The sequence below is a fragment of the Chrysemys picta genome, chromosome 5, assembly GCF_011386835.1.
Source record: "Chrysemys picta bellii isolate R12L10 chromosome 5, ASM1138683v2, whole genome shotgun sequence".
Taxonomy (NCBI): domain Eukaryota; kingdom Metazoa; phylum Chordata; order Testudines; family Emydidae; genus Chrysemys; species Chrysemys picta.
In genome coordinates this window covers 91,084,989-91,103,503 of record NC_088795.1, presented here as the reverse complement: position 1 = coordinate 91,103,503, position 18,515 = coordinate 91,084,989, and the positions used below count along the sequence as shown (strand labels likewise).

Below are 18,515 nucleotides of genomic sequence, written 5' to 3'. Positions count from 1 at the left end.
GTATCTTCCAACCCTAATCTTCTATGATTCTATGATCAATGCTGTGCAAAGATATAGGAGCTAAGGCAGGCATATCAGAAGGTAAGGGAGGCAAAACATCGCTCTGGTGCTATGCTGAAGACCTGCTGCTCCTATAAGGAGCTGGATGCCATCTTTGGTGATGACCCTACTCCACCACCAAGAGCCTTGTGGATACTTCAGTGGGGCTGGAGGCAGTGGACAGTGGACTCAATCCAGAGGATGAAGTCGTGGAGGAGAAGGTCAAGTTGGAGGACAATGTGGAGCACACAGCAGGGCCATCTGGTGGCATGGCAAGTCAAGACCTCTTTTCTACTCCAGAGGGGTCTAGCCAGTCCCAGCAGTCAATTTCTTGGCACGCATGATGCAGGAGAGGAGAGCCCTGGTAAGTGATCTTTTTGAGTAGATGCTGCTCAGTTATATGAGGTAGAACTGTCCTTTGCTCTGTATATTCTAGAAGTGGATGAAGGGATAGAAATTTACAAGACTTCACAGTCCCTTGTGCAGCTAAGCAGTGTGGCAGAACAGCGTGTTAATGTTCACTAAGATTTCACGGGAATACTCCAGAGAGATCTCTAGGAAACTTTCCTGCAGGTACTCCCAATCCTGTGCTGAAGGTTCCTTGGCAGAACTGCTTTGTTCCTTCCCTCATTGTAGGAAGCTTTCCCACGCCAATCAGCAGTCACTTGTGCAGGGATTAAAGCAGCACACAGGTGAGCAGCACATGGTCTGAAGCCGCACAAGTGCAGGAGATGCACACTTGCTTACCGTCACAAGTGAGATATCGGCTTCGATGACCCCTGCCTGTGGAAAATGGTGGTAGATTTTTACAATACTGTCCCTAATGGCCTGCAGTGATCCCCTTACCCTTTGCCTCATCTTGAACCCTCAAACCTCCACCCTACCTCCCTGGGCCAAACTCACCATGTTTAGGAGGTTTGCCGAGACGTGTGCTTGTCAAGCGACAGAGAGAAAGTGATTCGTATGTAAAAAGAGGTGTATTTTACTATAATGATTCAATGCTGTGTGTGAACTAACAATCATGCTTCTGTGTAGTTTCTTGTGCTTCTGCAGATGCGGCCTTCAGGGGAACCCCCTACACACCGGTGGAGTGTCTTTGCCAAATAAGGAAGCAGTCAAGGTGGAGCAAGGAGGACATGTTCTGAGAGGTGCTCCAATCCTCAGAGGCTGAAAAAAAGAGAATGCCGGGAGCGGAGAGAGACCTTGAAAGGCAAATTTAAAATAGAATGGCAGGACAGAAAGGAGAGTGAGGAGCACACTGTAAAAGGGCCAGGAGCAGATAAGTGATGGAGGAGCAAACAGAGATGCTGAAGTCCCTAATCACGCTCCAGGCAGAACACATGCGAGCCCACTCCCTCCTTCCCCCAGCAGTCAGACAATCCACTTCCATGCTCCACCCCAGGGGAAACTTTTCACCCTTAGCCTCAAAAATATTATGAAGTGTGCAGAGGCTGCTATGACCACAGGAATATTTCCCTCATTTAGGTCTAACCTGCCATAAAGGCAGCACCAACACACTTTTAAACTGCAAAAGACACATTCTACGGTCATTCTGCACCTGCTCAGCCTATTGTTGAAGCACTCCTTGCTGCTGTCCTGGTTTCCCATGTAAGGCTTCATGAGCCATGGGATTAAGAGGTATGCTGGGTCTCCCAGGATCACTGTGGGCATTTCAACATCCCCCACTGGAATCTTCTGGTCTGGAAAGAAAGTCCCTGTTTGGAGCTTTCTATACAGGCCGGTGTTCCTGAAAATGCATACGTCATGCATCTTCCTGGACCACCCCACACTGATGTCAGTGAAACGCCTGCAGTGATCCACAAGTGCCTGCAATACCATAGAGAAGTACCCCTTTCTATTGATGTACCCCATCCCAAGATGGTCCGGGGCCAAAATTGTAATATGCATGCCACCTATCGCCCTGCGGCAGTCAGGGAATCCCATTGCCGCAAAGCCATCCAATATTTCACGCACATGTCCACGAGTCACGGTCCTTTGTAGCAGGATGCAATCAATGGCCCTGCGCACTTGAATTACTGCAGTCCCAATGGTCGACTTCCTGACTCCAAACTGATTTGCGACCGAGTGTTAGCAGTCTAGAGTCTTCAGCTTCCACAAAGCGATCACCACCCGCTTCTCCACTGAGGGCAGCTCTCATTTTGGTGTCCTTGGATCACAGTGCTGGTGCAAGCTCTGCACAGTTCCTAGAAGGTGACTTTCTGCATCCTAAAGTTCTGCAGCCACTGCTTGTCATCCCAGACCTGCATAACAATGCAATCCCACCACTCAGTGCTTGTTTCCTGAGCCCAAAAGCGACAGTCCATCATGTTCGGCTACTCCGTGAAGGCCAAAAGTAATCTGGGTCTTGTTTCTTTCTATGGCACATAGAAGGTCAGGAAACTCTGATTCCTGTTCAGATTTGGAGCTCATGATATACTGCATGACCACCCACTTTGTGTTCATAACACTGAACACAATATTAGAAAGCAATGTGTGATCCATCCTTTCAGACAGAGATGGCAGGCGCACAGTAAACAGGGGATGTTGAAAAATGCTGTGAAACAGTGGGAAGCCCATGGAATGCTGGGGCAGAAAGAACTGCATAATGAGACATTGAGCATGCACCCATGATGCACTGTGATTCTCTCCGCCTTCCCACAACTCCTAGCTGCAGAAGGTGGTGAGAAGCACAGTGGGATAGCTACCCAGTGCATTGCTCTCTCTGTCGATACTAGAGCACCAGCTGTGGACGCGCTCTGCCAACAGAAGAAGTGTTGTGTGAACATGCACAGGCGATGTAATCATACCGATTTTTGATTGTTGGCTTAACTTGTGTCGACAAAACTCTGTAGTGTACACAAGACGTTAAAATAAGCTATTAAGGAATGTTAGAATTTTATTTACACTTTCCAACAAGATTACTCTTCATTTTTAATGGACGCTTTTTCCTCTTCCAAGAAACTTGCTAATGTTAAAGCTTACTACAGTGTTTGCACACAACTATACTAATAATTGCTTTGTTACAGGTGGTTAGCCAAGTTGCTGCCCTCTATTTTAATGGCTATAAACAAAGTGTGATACAACTCTTTGCTTAACTTTTTGGCAAAATATAGTTATATTTTTACTTTATTCATGCATTGTTTTTGTTAACTATGGTGCTGCAAATACATTATATTTTTCAGTTATACGTATTTTTGAAAAAATTAAATGTCTGATGCAAAGATGTTGTGATCCAAAAGAATCAAATATATTCATTACTCTACCACAGCTCTGCTGTTTACAGCAGAGTGATTTAAAACACGGCAATCTAAATTATTTAAACAACTTGACTTTTTTTAAAACCACTGGTTTAAAATCAGGTTGAGGATTTATAAAATTAATTTAAAGATCTCTGCCATTGCAACTTCGGACTAAAATTTTTAATAAACTAAATTATAAATGCTATTATTTTGAAAAAAAAATTTCACTACTAGTAGGGTCTCTTATTTGAATTTTATAAAACTGCTATGGGCAAAAAACAAAATACTGAAAATTAAAGCTCAGATCCTGCAAACATGTAAGCAGCTACATAACTTTACTTATGAAAATTGACTTAAAATTAAACACGTGCATGAGTAGTCTTATTTAAGCACAAGCATTTGCAGCATCACAGGTTAACGGTTTATTGAAAACTACTTTGTGGCATAAAATGTTTTCACTTCAAAATAAAATTACTTCAGTGCAAACAATGAAAGGCTTGGACTTTCAGAATACTAACAAAATTACTATGAACTTATATATACACGTATACGTACACACACACGCACGCCAGAGTTTAAAAACAAGGCGCTTAACATGCTCCTATGCTCATATTTAGGCATTTGAGGCTGAGAGTTTCAAAGGCACCTAAATGACCTTCGGAGTACAAGTCCCATTGACTTCAACCCTGGTGGAGGACTAAAGTCCAGTTGAAGCATTTCAACTTTATTGACAAAGTTTGATGTGTTGGTTGCAAATATAGCAGGGGCTGTTTGTGTTGTTCGCACAGTAAAGATGGCAGTGAGGCCCTAGACTTGTTTTTTTCAGCAGACAAGCATTTTAGATGTGAAATTTAGAAAAAACTCTATAAAATCTAAAGTCTGACTAAAAATTAGGAAACTAAAGAAACAAATATAAAATGTCTATTTTAGCAACTTAAAGACTATAAAATGGAAAGAAGCAAACCAATATTATGTAAATTACAATTACTTCAATTTTAAAAACGTAAATTAAAATCCATTATGTACACTTCAAAAACTGTTTTAATTTTTAAATCATTTTTATTCACCCTACTTTATACATTCATAAATTCAAAGGCCAGAAGGGAACCTGATCATCTTGTTTTACTTCCTGCAAAACAAAGGGCCAAAGAACTTCCCAGAAATAATTATTATCAGTGATGGAGAATCCTCCACAACCACTGGAAAGTTGTTCCAATGGTTAGCTACTCTCACTGTTAATTTATGCCTTATAATACTCTTCCACCTCCCTGAAGCTGGCAACAGTAAAGGATTGTAGGGAACATGCATATTTTTAGTGAAGCATGTTAATACTGAGATTTAAAGCAGGTCAAAAGTATTCAAATAAGAAAATATTTCTAAAAAGCAAAGACTTCATAGCACCAATGATGAACCTAGCAATGGTGAAATACGCAAATAGATTCTGAATTTTCACCTCAGTACCTTCATTCATGACAGAAACTTTGAAAAGTAAACAACCTTACAGTAATGTCTTTGCAAAGGAGATTAATTAAAACAGGTGCCTGATATATTGGAAATACTATGAGGGCATAAAGGATTCTATGTGGCTTTTTTAAACATATATTTCAAAGAAAATTAGGTGTTGTACATGGCAGCGATAACATTTCATTGATATATGGTACTCTAGTGGCTATCACAAAATAGATATGCCTCCCATTCTGAGCTAGGCTTCTTTCAGAACTCAGTGGCAGGAAAATAATGATGAGGCAAGAACATTAGGATACCCACTCATACTACTGCAGCTGTTTCTTTATCTTTACCCTCACCCCCTCCAATGTCTTCCTTGCTCAGTCTTTTCACATTTTTCTATCCTTGTTTCTTCACTAAATATTATGACCTTTCTTACTTCCCCAGCAGCACATTTTCCTTACTTCTTGTTTACTCCCCCCTGCCCAATTTCTTTCCCCTTCTTACAGCTCTGCTACACATGCCAGCAGCAAAGTGAAACTGTCAAGATTTCAGATCCCTTCAACTAAGGTACCAGAGATCTTGTCAATTTTACTTTGTAATTCATAGATTGGAGCAGCAAAGAATGAAAAAAATGACTGGTATCCTTATCAGTCCATACCAGTGCACACTGAGTCAAATCTTTAGTCCTGGTGAATTTAGTGCCTTAAGCTGGTCTCAAAATCCAGTACTAAACATATTCAAACTAAATAAAAAAATAGATCAAGGATGCAGGGGTTTCAGTTTAGCATAGGACTGAGGGTACCCCATATTTTACGAGGCTCCTAGAGCACTTCCCCAGTGGTACTACCATGAACAGCAGAACTAGTGTGAAACCAATATGGAAATTTTATTCTATGCTCCTGCTAAACTATGGACGAAGTACTCTATTCAAACCTAGCAGAGAAGGTATTGAATTAAATCCCTATAGGGCATACAAAACTATTTAACCCAAGAGTAATGGAAGGAATTGATTTATAAAATTGCTTAAAATAAACAAACATCTATGGGAAAAATAATGTTTATATAAAAACCTATCGATCAATTAGATCACAAGATTTTTGGGCTAAATGGTAGAGTCTTGTCTCAATGTTGTAAATTACAAGACTAAATCCCAATGCATGAGTAACTCTTTATACGGTCAGGATAATGAAAATATCCATAGACACTCACCAAACTTAACTGAGGTTCTGATTTACAGCATTGCAGTAATTTTCCAAAAGCTCCACGCAAAATTAAAGTACTGGCTCCTCTACTCCTTTCAGTTTCAGCAACTGCAAAAAAGAAACCCAGCATTTCATGAAGCAGTTCCCAAAACAAAGACTAGACATACACTTAACATGAAAGACAAATATAACAGATTCTTATTCTTTCAGAACTTTCCTTCTGTACTTGATGGATTTAAATGCAAAAATCAGCCACACAGCTTGGTGGCAATTCTGTCTTAATGCTGGAAAGAAATTCAGATATATCTGAAGTTTTTATTTGCATTAATTAAAATATGTTGCCTTTAAATTTTATGCACTGTGAAATAACTAGCCACAAAATTTTAGCACGACTTCTTTATTCATTTTTAATCTGTACATTTGCCAAGGAGAAGTGATACAATTTCAAACACTTCTTTCTGCCCTTTAGCTTCTGCATAACACACACTACTGGGGTAACTGACACAGCCAGAATCTGAGCCTTCGGAGAGAAAGTGTACAGGAGCCATTGGTTCAGAAAATAACCAAGAACAAATAACCCATCACATACAGGGATCTTGTTCAACCAGAAGAACACAAGTCTCTGGCCACATTCTTTTCATGCATTTTAGGCCATGTCCACACAACGGTGCTGCAGTGGCATAGCTGCAGCAGTATACTGTAGATTAGGGGTCAGCAACCTGTGGCACACGTGCCAAAGGCAACAAGCGAACCGATTTTTACTGGCATGCTGCTGCAAGCCGGGGTCCCGGCCACCGGCCCCGCTCAGCCTGCTGCCGGCCTGGGTGAACGGAACCCCCACCCGTCAGCAGGCTGAGTGAGGCCGGCGGCCAGGACCCCGGCTGGCAGGAGCTGGCGGATGGAACCCCAGACCAGCAGCGGGCTGAGCCGCTCAGCCCGCCGCCAATCTGGTGTTCTGTCCGCTGGCCCCACTCAGCCCGCCGCCAATCTGGTGTTCTGTCCGCTGGCCCCACTCAGCCCGCTGACAATCTGGAGTTCCGTCTGCCGGCCCCTTGCCAGCCAGGGTCTCAGCCGCTGGCCCCACTCAGCCTGCTGCCAGCCTGAGTGAATGGAACCCCCGGCCGGCAGAAGCTGAGCGGGGCCGGCGGACGGAACCCCAGACAGGCAGCGGGATGAGTCGCTCAGCCCGCCACCGGTCTGGGGTTCCAGCCGCCCTGCCCCCTGCCAGCCGGGGTCCGGGCCTCCGGCCCTGCTCAGCCCTCCTGCTGGCCTGGGGTACCGGCAGCCAGTCCAGAGCTCTGCTCCTGGCCTGGTCCCAGAGCGCTGCAGCCCTTATAAAAAATTACACTACAAGTAGCTTAAAAACTTGAAAACTTAAAAACTTTATATATTACAGTAATCATTAAAACATGTATAATGTTAAAACATAGGTTTTATTAAACAAAGTAGCTGTACTTATGTGCCTGTGCTTAATTTGTGTTTTTGATGATTTACCTTCTAAAAAAATCTTGCGTATCTTGCACCCCCAGAAAGGGTATCTCGCACTCCCCAGGGGGGGTGTGCACCCCAGGTTAAGAACCACTGCACTAAACTGATAAGATCTGCATTTTAATTTAATTTTAAATGAAGCTTCTTAAAAATTTTAAAAACCTTGTTTACTTTACATACAATAGTTTAGTTATATAATAAAGACTTATAGAGAGAGATCTTCTAAAAACGTTAAAACCGGCACGCGAAACCTTAAATTAGAGTGAATAAATGAAGACATGGCACGCCACTTCTGAAAGGTTGCTGACTCCTGCTGTAGATGCTTCCTACAGTTATGGAAGAAGTTTTTCCATCACTTTAAGTAATCCGCTCCCGAGTGGAGAATCTATGAATCTTCTGTCAATCTAGCTAGGTCTACACCAGGGCTTAGGTTGGCACTGATATGGCATTAAAATTTTTAAGTGTAGACAACCAGAGACAGGGCAAACCTTTGCTTTCAATGCTATCTATCTTGGTTTCCGGTCAGCAAATCTCTAACAGCAGTATGTCAAAGAACACTATGGAACTTTTAGTGCAGGGTCCACACAGACAGCACACACAGCAGGCTAGTATATTGTACATTCACAACCCAGCTTGCTGTGCATTAAGTCTTTGTGGAGACAAGCCCTCTGTTTCTCCCTCTCATGAGCATAGTTCATCTATGTTTCTCTCAGCTCCTTTAATAATCCATTAAGGCAACTATCAATCCTGGGATGGATTATTTGGAACCAGTTTCTTCTTTTGTTCCTTAAATCCTGATTAGGAATTAGTAGACTATTTTCTCATGTCGTTAGTTCTCTACACCCTAGTACACAAATTTTGAACTAATTGTATTTCCTCCTGACTGAGAGAGGTACAGCAGCCCCAGTAATTATGACTAAGGCATTTAACTGCAGGGAAATACAACATTTCACCATGCCTGTGGGAAGATAGTGATTGTACTGTTGTATATCCTGTTCATTGTGCTTCCACAGCAGAAACATCAAAATGCATCTAAAGAAGATCTCAGTTTCACTTTGCTGCTCCTACTGGGAAAATGGTTTTGTGCACAAGCAACAGCACAGGTGCATTCTTAGAGTAGCAAGACACACACAATCATACACACAAAGCAATGAGGAAGAGGCAAGAACATTTGAAACAGCTTTCCTTTGCTTATACCTCTCCAAATCTCTTCTGAAATCATCCCTTGTCTATGCAGCTTAATTAATCTGCCTGCTGTCTTTTAAACTTTTAGCTTTTGTAATTACTTACCTCATAAAACAATTTAAGATAGCATCTTTCATAAAATCTATTATAAAATAAAGCTACTATGACATACCAGGACACAACTCAAACTAGTAGGGAGCTGTGTCATCACTGCCCTGCAACCTTGAGTGCCTTGCAATGCTTTGCTGTAACAGATCCGACCTGGACCGCTTACAAACAGCCTTGCAGCATGCAGGCCACACCCTGAGTGTCTGTGTGTAACTGCAATCTGCCAGCTACACACTGGATCTCACTAGCCATGGTTATACTGCAGAGTGATCCCAACACATTCCTACTCCCGAATCTTCCCCCAGAAATGTATGTCCTGTACTGCCCACCCCTCTCCTGGAGAGTACCAGTATATTAAGTCCATTATTCCTTTAAGGGAATCTACATGGCCATCCAACGTCTTGACAGATGAAAGGAAACACAATAAAAACAGCCAGTCAATGGTGCTTGACAGTAGTGTGGGAGAAGAGCCCAAAGTGCGAGGAGCAGACCTTCCCCTACTTGGACATCTGAGCTTCTGTCAAACACCTGGGTCCTTCCCCACCAAAAGGAGTGACCATTGAGCACAGACCCTCAATCTGTAAGCCTAAGCAAAACAAAGAAGGAAGGGATTGCCATAGACCCTATATCTTCTCTCTTGGCAGGGACTATAGAACTTCAATGGCAAGACGAAGGTCAAGACAAGTTGAAAGCTCCAAGTTGAAAGAAGCACCCGCATTATCGCATCCACAACTGCGCCTTTTCTAAATGGATCTGGTCCCAGTAGTGTTGGTACCACTGACCAACAGGATTCTGGCTCATCCACTTTTCTGGGGACATTTCCTTCACCCAGGGTGTCCCATTACCCCACTCTTGGGCGTCATTAGGAATTCCCAAGAGGAGACAGGTTTATTGACCAGCATCAGTCCCTTGCCGTTGCGTCACTGGCTGCACCATCTACACATCAAGTGGTGAATCCTGGAGGGACGAGCCAGACATTAAGGGAATCATATGCTAGTTTATTAACCTAAATAGTTGCCCAGACACTTCAATTTAAACATGCTGGATTAGATAAAAACAGTAACACAAGCTTACGAAAGAGATTTTAAGTGAGTATAAGTAATGAGGCATAAAAATCAGAAATGCTTACAAGAAAAATAAAGATAAAATGCTTACTAATATTTACTTAAAAAACTCTCTCATCACATGCTCCAGCAGATTACTGACTAAACTTTTCAGATCAGGACCCCTCCCCAAAAGTCCAACAGCTGTTTCCTTTTGCCTTCTCAGGTGCAGAGAATGTGATGGGCAGGGAGAGAAAGAAAGGGGAGTTTGTTCCTCATTTTTATAGTTCCAGTCTCCCTTGTGGTATTTCCAGCTGAGACCCAGGAGACAAAGAGTAAAAGGATAGGTTTTTTTCCCACCTGTTTGAATTTCCTTTGTTTTCCCACCCTGCCTGATGACTCTGTCTACTGCTTAAATGCAAATTAAGGCAAGCACCTTCCTTGTTTAGGACAGGCCTAGCTTCTGCCTGGGCACAGCTGTGGGGTTTGGAACATGTGTTATCATCATCATACTGGAGAATCTTACAACTTCACATACAATATTGCCATACATATTTTACTAGGATAATCCTGAGTAGCAAATTATAATTTTTAACTGATACCTTACAAGGCATACTTCACACCAAGATTATTACAATACTGTGGTCAGGGACTATCATCTAAACATTCAAATCTACAGTTCTTAAAGCAGTCATCAAATAAATAGAGCAAAATTGTTCTTTTACATCCATGCAGCCACCCTAGAGTCAATGGGGTAATACAGAAACAAATGAACAGAATCTGGCCTATAGTAAGCTTTCAAGCAACTTAAAACTAAAATTCAGCACCCTAAATAATTTGTGAAACAAAAAATAATCAAACATGTGGGACTTTGGAAAATCTGTACAACAGTAAACACACACATTTAATGTAATATTGATAGATCTAATGCAAACTTTAATAAACCCTTTAAACTTGTAAAAACATTGCTTTAAGGAGGCATGAACACTAAATGAACTAATTTGAAGAACAGCTTACTGTACTGAAACAACATAAGATATGTGTAGCAACACCAAACCTATTTTCTGTGTAAGAATAAAAATCTCAAGTTTACTGTAGCAAGGAAATTTAATGACCAATAGATACAAAGCACAATTTTACTATGGTAATTTGTCATCTATTTTTCAGGAAGTAGTACAGAAATTTTGGGCAACTTTGTTTTGCTTCTTGTTAATCATTCAGTAACTAAAATTATCTTGACAATAATCCACAAGAGTCCCAATACAAAACTTTGCTGTACAATAGAACATCAGAGTTACGAACACCAGAGTTATGAACTAACCAGTGTATCACACACTATGAATTCCAGTTCATTTGGAACTGGAATTACACAATCAGGCAGCAGCTGAGACCAAATATATATATATATATATATAAACTACTAAAAAAATAAAGGGAAAGCAGCATTTTTCTTCTGCATAGTAAAGTTTCAAAGCTGCATTAAGCTACTGTTCACTTGTAAACTTCTGATTGTTTTGTTCAGAGTTACGAACAACCTCCATTCCTGAGTCATTCATAACTCTGAGGTTCTATTGTACTTGAACACGAACAGTTGTTTTGACTATTCTTCAAAGCAGCTCACAAGTGGACAATAGTACAGAGAAGCAAACAACAGATCATGCAAATAGACAGTCCAGACACTCATGAGCTGAAGAACAAACAAATGAACAAATGTGTTAGTAGCAAAAAAAACTAGAGGGAAACTTGTTTAACCATTCAAAGGATTAAGAAAAATCAGCTTCTTAATAGAAGTGGTCTTCTAATAAAATTGGAGTAGAAATGTACACATCTGGGATGAACTACACAACCCATTTGTGGGTTCCTCTCATTTATAATAAGGTCACTCTGAATTAATGCTGATAAAACCTTCATAACATTCATTATCAACTATTCTCTTTCTGCTACACACTCTATACATACATATACACTACATATAACTTGCCCAAATCCTCTACCAAAGCAATTGAGGTGAGTGCTAAGGGACTCCCCCAAAGGGAAGAAACTGTGAGTTTAGCAGCCACCACCATACTCAACTAGATCAGGATATTTATAGCACTTCCTCCAAGTCTGCCTGAGGGCTTGTCTCCACTTACTGGTGGATCGACGCTCCAGCTACTCTACTTGATTTACTCTAAATCAACCGCAGATCGCTCTCCCATCGACTTCAGTACTTCACCGGAATGAGGAGAGTAAGGAGAGTCGATTGGAGAGCGTCTCCTGTTGACATCGCATAGTATGGACCCCGCAGTAAGTAGATCTAAGCTACATTGACTTGAGTTACGCTACTAACGTAACTCAAATTGCATCGTTTAGATTGACTTTCCCCGGTAGTGTAGACTTGCCCAAGCCCTCAGGCAGGTATTGGGGAGAGGGACAGTGTAACCAGTGTAACCTAAATTGCCCTTGCTGCAATTTAAGCCCTTTGCTTCTTGTCCTATCCTCAGAGGTTAACAAGAACAATTTTTCCTCCCTCCTCCTTGTAACAATCTTTTATGTACTTGAAAACGGTTATGTCCCTTCTCATCCTTCTCTTCTCCAGACTAAACAAACACAATTTTTTCAATCTTCCCTCATAGGTCATGTTTTCTGGACCTTTAATCATTTTTGTTGCTCTTCTGTGGACTTTCTCCAATGTTCCCACATCTTTCCTGAAATGTGGCACCCAGAACTGGACATAATACTCCAGTTGAGGCCTAATCAGCACAGACTGGAAGAATTACTTTTCGTATCTTGCTTACAACAGTCCTGCTAATACATCCCAGAATGATGTTCACTTTTTTTGCAACAGTATTACACTGTTGACTCATATTTAACTTGTGGTCCACTATGAGCCCCTGATCCCTTTCCGCAGTATTCCTTCCTAGGCAGTTATGTCCCATTTTGTATGTGTGCAACCGATTGTTCCTTCCTAAATGGAGTACTTTGTGTTTGTCCTTATTAAATTTCCTCCTATTTACTTCAGACCATTTATCCAGTTTGCCCAGATCATTTTGAATTTTAAACCTATCCTCCAAAGCCCCCTATAAGTGTATTCTCTATGCCATTATCTAAATCATTGATGAAGATATTGAACACAACTGAACCCAAAACTAATCCCTGTGGGACCCCATTCGATATCTCCTTCCAGCTTAATGTGAACCACTGATAACTACATAACCAACCAGTTATGCACCCACCTTATAGTAGCTTCATCTAGGTTTCCCTAGTTGGTTTATGAGAAGGTCATGTGAGATGGTATCAAAAGCCTTACTCAAGTCAAGATGTACCACATCTACCGCCTCCTCCTCATCCACAAAGCTTATTACCCTGTCAAAGAAAGCGATTAGGCTGGTTTGACATGATTTGGTCTTGAAAAATCCATGCTGACAGTTACTAATCACCTTATTATCTTCTTGGTGTTTGCAAATTGATTGCTTAATTAGTTGCTCCATTATCTTTCCAGGTATTGAAGTTTTACATAAAACTTGCAAAACTGCCTCAGTACAACTCACACACCTGTCTTTACCACGATAATGAAAATCCGCTAATATTTTACTCTCTTATGATGAAATATAGTTACCCACATGTTTTTTCCCCAATGTGCTGTTACAGCTATCACAAGAAACCGTTGCTCTTAAGTAGAGCTGGTGAAATTTTTTTTTAATTTGAATGATTTTTGACAAAAGACATTTTTGTGAAACTGAAGTTTTCTGCAAAAAAAATTTCAGTTTTCATTTTAAAAAATGACAGTTGCCTGATAGCTTGCCTGCAAAGCTCTTTTCAATTTCAATTTTTGCCAGTGAAACTGATAAAAGCTTTCCTGAAGGACTAGCTCCAAGGGGTGGGAGAGCGGTCTCTGCCTCTCCAGCAGCTGGGTTGGAAAGGCACTGAGGAAGCCAAAAAAATTCTGTCTTGGTTCTCTTTAAAACCCTTTCTGTGAAAATTTCCGCATTTTTGGCTTTGTGTACCAATGCAATACTTTTTGCTGGAAGGGATTCCCTTTTTTCAGCCAGCTCTACCCCAAGCATATTATGTTAGATACCATGATTGTGTTTAAATATCCAACTATGATATTTAACATCTAAAAAACTATGTTAAAAGAATGTTAAGGTTGCAGAGTAAAGCACTTACAAATTAGAAAATGGCAGAATTAAGGTTGTCTGTACAACCCTAACTTGCCCCCTGGGGCATATGTATTATGATGCAATCTAATTATGTGATCACTGATTTATTCACCACACAACTTCCAACTTCTGCAACAAATGAGACAGGGATCCTGCAGACACCAGCCTCCCTAACTACACAACCCTGATTAATTCCCAGGGCACCATCCATTCAGTGCACCAACTGAGGCAGAGGAACTATGGGGAAAATAGTATCTAATCATGTAATTCAAGACTTTTTGGACATAATTCCTTGCATTTTAAAAAAGACTTAAAATTGAATAAATTAAATTGCTTTGTTTGTATTTTAAATTTAGATGATAAAGCTGTCACTAACAAGATATTTACTTTGATCAACACACTAAGTACATATGCCATTCAAGGTTCTCCTGGTCCTGGATGGTATGTTTGCTTTACTCAAAGAAGAGGATGTTAACATTTCTGACCTAGTCAGACACAAATGCTGCAAACACTATATAAAATGCCTTAAATTATGGTCACCATAAATCTTTAACATGCCAAAACATTATATAACAAGCTCTCAGGTCACTTAAAAGAAAACTGGAACTAAAGCTAGGAATTACAATTATTTCCCTCTTCAGATAACAGAGAGAACAAAGTATGCTTTGAAGTAAAATACTCTTTATCAATGCGAATAATACTCCAGGTGGAATTCTGCACCAAAACCTAAAAATTCTGCAACAAAAAATTAATTCTGCACTTTTATTTGTCAATATAACATAATATAATCACACCAGTTTCAATTATTTTTGGTCATTTATTTCAAAATACCTGTCAGCAAATATGTCTGTAACAATATAGACAACAAAGAAGATTCAGGAAATATCCCCCGGTGTCAGTGTCCCCACTCAGCCACCCACTGCCCCTACGTAGCCCTGCAGACCCTCTCTCATCACCATGTGGCCCTGCACCTCCCTCACTCTGTGGCCCTGTGCCTCCACTCCCATTCAGCCCAACCCAATCTGTCCTCCCACACAAGCCCTTATGAGCCCCATCTGATCCCCCCAGCACCCCACGCTGTCTGTCTCCCCATAGCCCGTCTCCTGACCTGGCCTGACAGGCACTGCAAAGAAGGCAGGCTCTTTCTCTTCCCTAGTTGGCCAGGAGCTGCTGCTGTGTTCTATCACCACAGCACCCTCTGGTGGGCGAAAAGCGTAACTGCAAAAACATTTCAGTAGACCCTTTTTTCTGTGCAAAAATTAAAAATATGCACAGCTCATTAATTATGCATGTGCAGTAGTGCAGAATTTCCCCAGGAGTAAAATAAGAGTAAATACCATCAGTCCAAAAACTGTAGCATTTAGCCTAGTATAATATGGCATTTTACATAGCTAAGACGTAAAATAAACGATCAGCCTTTCCCATGGCTGCTCATAGACTTTTTCCGAAGATTCCACAGCTGCAGATGTTTCAGGAAGCTTTAATTAACTTCAAATAAATTTAAAAGCACAGTAAAATTATAAATCTGAGAGATTTAAGATATTAAATTCAGTAATCTGTATTCTGAGATTGGGTCTTGTCATAGTCTTATTATCAAAAATGCAACAACTTAGGGTATAAACTCTTCAGGGAAGGAACTGTCTCTTATTATGTGTGTGTACAGTGTCTGGCACAGTGGGGCTCTGATCCTGACTGGAGCGTCTAGGCACTATTGTAATACAAACAACAGGAAAAAAAGAAAAGCATGCCCCTGCTTACAATCTAATTTTAAAAACAAACAACAACGAGGAGTCCGGTGGCACCTTAAAGACTAACAGATTTATTTGGGCATAAGCTTTCGTGGGTAAAAAACCCACTTCTTCAGATGCATGGAGTGAAAATTACAGATGCAGGCATTATTATACTGACACATGAAGAGAAGGGAGTTACCTAACAAGTGGAGAACCAGTGTTGACAGGGCCAGTTCAATCAGGGTGGATGTAGTCAACTCCCAATAATTGATGAGGAGGTGTTAATGTCAGGAGAGGAAAAGTTGCTTTTGTAGTGAGCCAGCCACCCGCAGTCCCTATTCAAGCCCAAATTAATGGTGTTAAATTTGCAAATGAATTTTAGTTCTGCAGTTTCTCTTTGAAGTCTGTTTTTGAAGTTTTTTTGTTCAAGTATGGCTACTTTTAAAATTGGTTATAGAATGTCCAGGGAGATTGAAGTGTTCTCCTACTGGCTTTTGTATGTTACTATTCCTGATGTCCGATTTGTGTCCATTTATTCTTTTACATAGAGACTGTCCAGTTTGGCCAATGTACATGGCAGAGGGGCATTGCTAGCACATGATGGCATATATCACATTAGTAGATGTGCAGGTGAATGAGTCCTTGATGGTGTGGCTGATGTGGTTGGGTCCTCTGATGGTGGCGCTAGAGTAGATATGGGGACAGAGTAGGCAACAAGGCTTGTTACAGGGACTGGTTCCTGGCTTAGTGTTTCTGTGGTGTGTAGTTGCTGATGAGTATCTGCTTCAGGTTGGGGGGGCTGTCTGTAAGCGAGGACTGGTCTGCCTCCCAAGGTCTGTGAGAGTGAGATTGTTTTCCAGGATAGGTTGTAGATCTTTGATGATGTGCTGGAGAGGTTTTAGCTAGGGGCTGTATGTGATGGCCAGTGGTATTCTGTTATTTTCTTTGTTGGGCCTGTCCTGTAGTAGGTGACTTCTAATTTAAAACATACAGAAGCAAAGGGAGAGGAAAAACATAGATCACATCGGTACATGTGTACAATACCTAGCACAATGAGGCAACCGCTATACAAATAAACAAGTAATGGTTATAGAAGTTAGCTTTTGAAATAATGATTCCAAATAACAACTCTTAAAAAAAAAATAGGAAGTGGCCTTCCACCTAGACACAATACATTAAATATGGAGTATATATGAAGTATTACACACCAAAAGCTACATGAAATGAACATTAAGGGTGCGAAGTCATGCACTATGCAACCTTAATTCAGTCTCCATGCACAAATGCTTTGTAATAATCTTTAATTACATGACGACATTTTCTTCCACAGGACCTTAGCCTCATTCAGTGCATAGAAGGGATGGTGCACAACTAACAAGCAACTATTCAATATTTTGTTTTCTCCTCATTATTCAATGTGTAGCCCTAGGCTTTCCTTACTGCACACTATTCAAACCCTGCTCTAAAGACAGAATGATGCATTTCCTCATATGCTGTTCTGTGGTGCTTATCACAATAGTATCTGGAGTACTTTATCAACATTAATCAATCTTCACAACTTCCCTGTGAGGTGAGAGGTATTTTCCCCATTTACACATGAAGAGCTGAGGCACAGAGATTAAGGTAAAAAGAATCCACTAATTTTGGGCTCCCCAAACCCAGTCACGTAGGACCTAATTTTTCAGAGAACTTAGCATTATATAGCACTGTCCATATCAAAGCACAGCTCCCACTGATTTCAGCTGCAGTTGTGAGTGCTCAACACTTCTCCAAATCAGGCCCCGGATCACCCAGACCACAAGGAACATACAATTAGTGAACAACTCTGAAAAGGTTTGGTTTAAGTGACTTCCCTCGTATCACACACGAACTCTGTGGCAGAGGCAGAGACAGACTATGTCTATACTGGGATAAAAAACCCACAGCTGGCCAGGGTCAGGCTCACGGGGCTCAGGCTGCACAATTGTCCTATATTTGCACACCTTCAGGCTCACAATGAGGAACATGAGGCTAGCTTTGAAGAGAGCGAAAAAAAAGTTCCAGGGTGCTGGTGGCTACATGGAGCAGCTGCAGGCAGTGGAGCGAAACTTCTGGGCCAAGAAACAAGCCCTGACTGGTGGGATCACATCACAATGGAGATTTGGGACCAGAAGCAGTGGCTGCAGAACTTTCAGATGCAAAAGGTCATGTTTCTGGATCTGTGTGCTGAGCTCACCCCAGCCCTCCAATGAAGAGACACCAACTGAGACCTGCTTTGACAGTGGAGAAGTACATGGTGATCACACTTTGGATTGCTATCAGTCAGTGGGAAATCATTTTAGAGTTGAAAAACCTATGAGAGCCATTGTCATACAAGTGTGTAGGACCATTAATAGTCTCCCGTTATGCAGGACTGTTACTCTCAGCAATGTGCAAGAAATATTGGATAGATTTGCAGCAGTGGGGTGACAGACTGAATGCATATCCCTATTGTGAATCCAGCCCACCTGGCTACTTAGTAACATCAACATAAAGGGATACTTTTCCAGAGTTATGTAAGCACTAGTGTAGTGGTTCCCAAACTTTAACAACCTGTGAACCCCTTTCACTAAAATGTCAAGTCTTACGAACACCCTCCTAAAAATGAATATTTTCTCCTTTACCTGAGTATAAATTATAAAAGCAATGATCTTGGAAATATAAAATCTGTTTTTATGACATGCTTATTACACACTATTATTTATTATTTATAATTACACTATTTTTATTACATTATGAAAATGGCAACACTCTTCCAAGATCTCACTTCCGTAGCTTGTATCACTTTGAATAAGCCTGTTATAAGACAAAGCTCCTATGTTTCATCAAGGAGTATCAGATTTGAAACAGCATGAAGGTATTTAAGAAGCCA

The 18,515-nt window shown here is 41.0% G+C and overlaps 1 protein-coding gene across 10 annotated transcripts in view; it reads right to left on the bottom strand.

Annotated features, from left to right (window-relative positions):
• Window positions 1-18,515, bottom strand: part of CLOCK (clock circadian regulator) — a 114,653-nt gene that overhangs the window by 72,616 nt on the left and 23,522 nt on the right. For 6 of the 10 annotated variants that reach the window (XM_024101604.3, XM_024101597.3, XM_024101603.3 and 3 more), the window contains exon 2: window positions 5,937-6,037. The exons of 2 other annotated variants lie outside the window; for them this stretch is intronic. The gene's annotated coding sequence lies outside the window, so the exon portion shown is untranslated. Of the gene's footprint in view, window positions 1-5,936; window positions 6,038-12,968; window positions 13,101-18,515 lie in introns of those variants that run through there. 2 more of the 10 variants (XM_024101600.3, XM_042841897.2) reach the window with 1 other exon arrangement.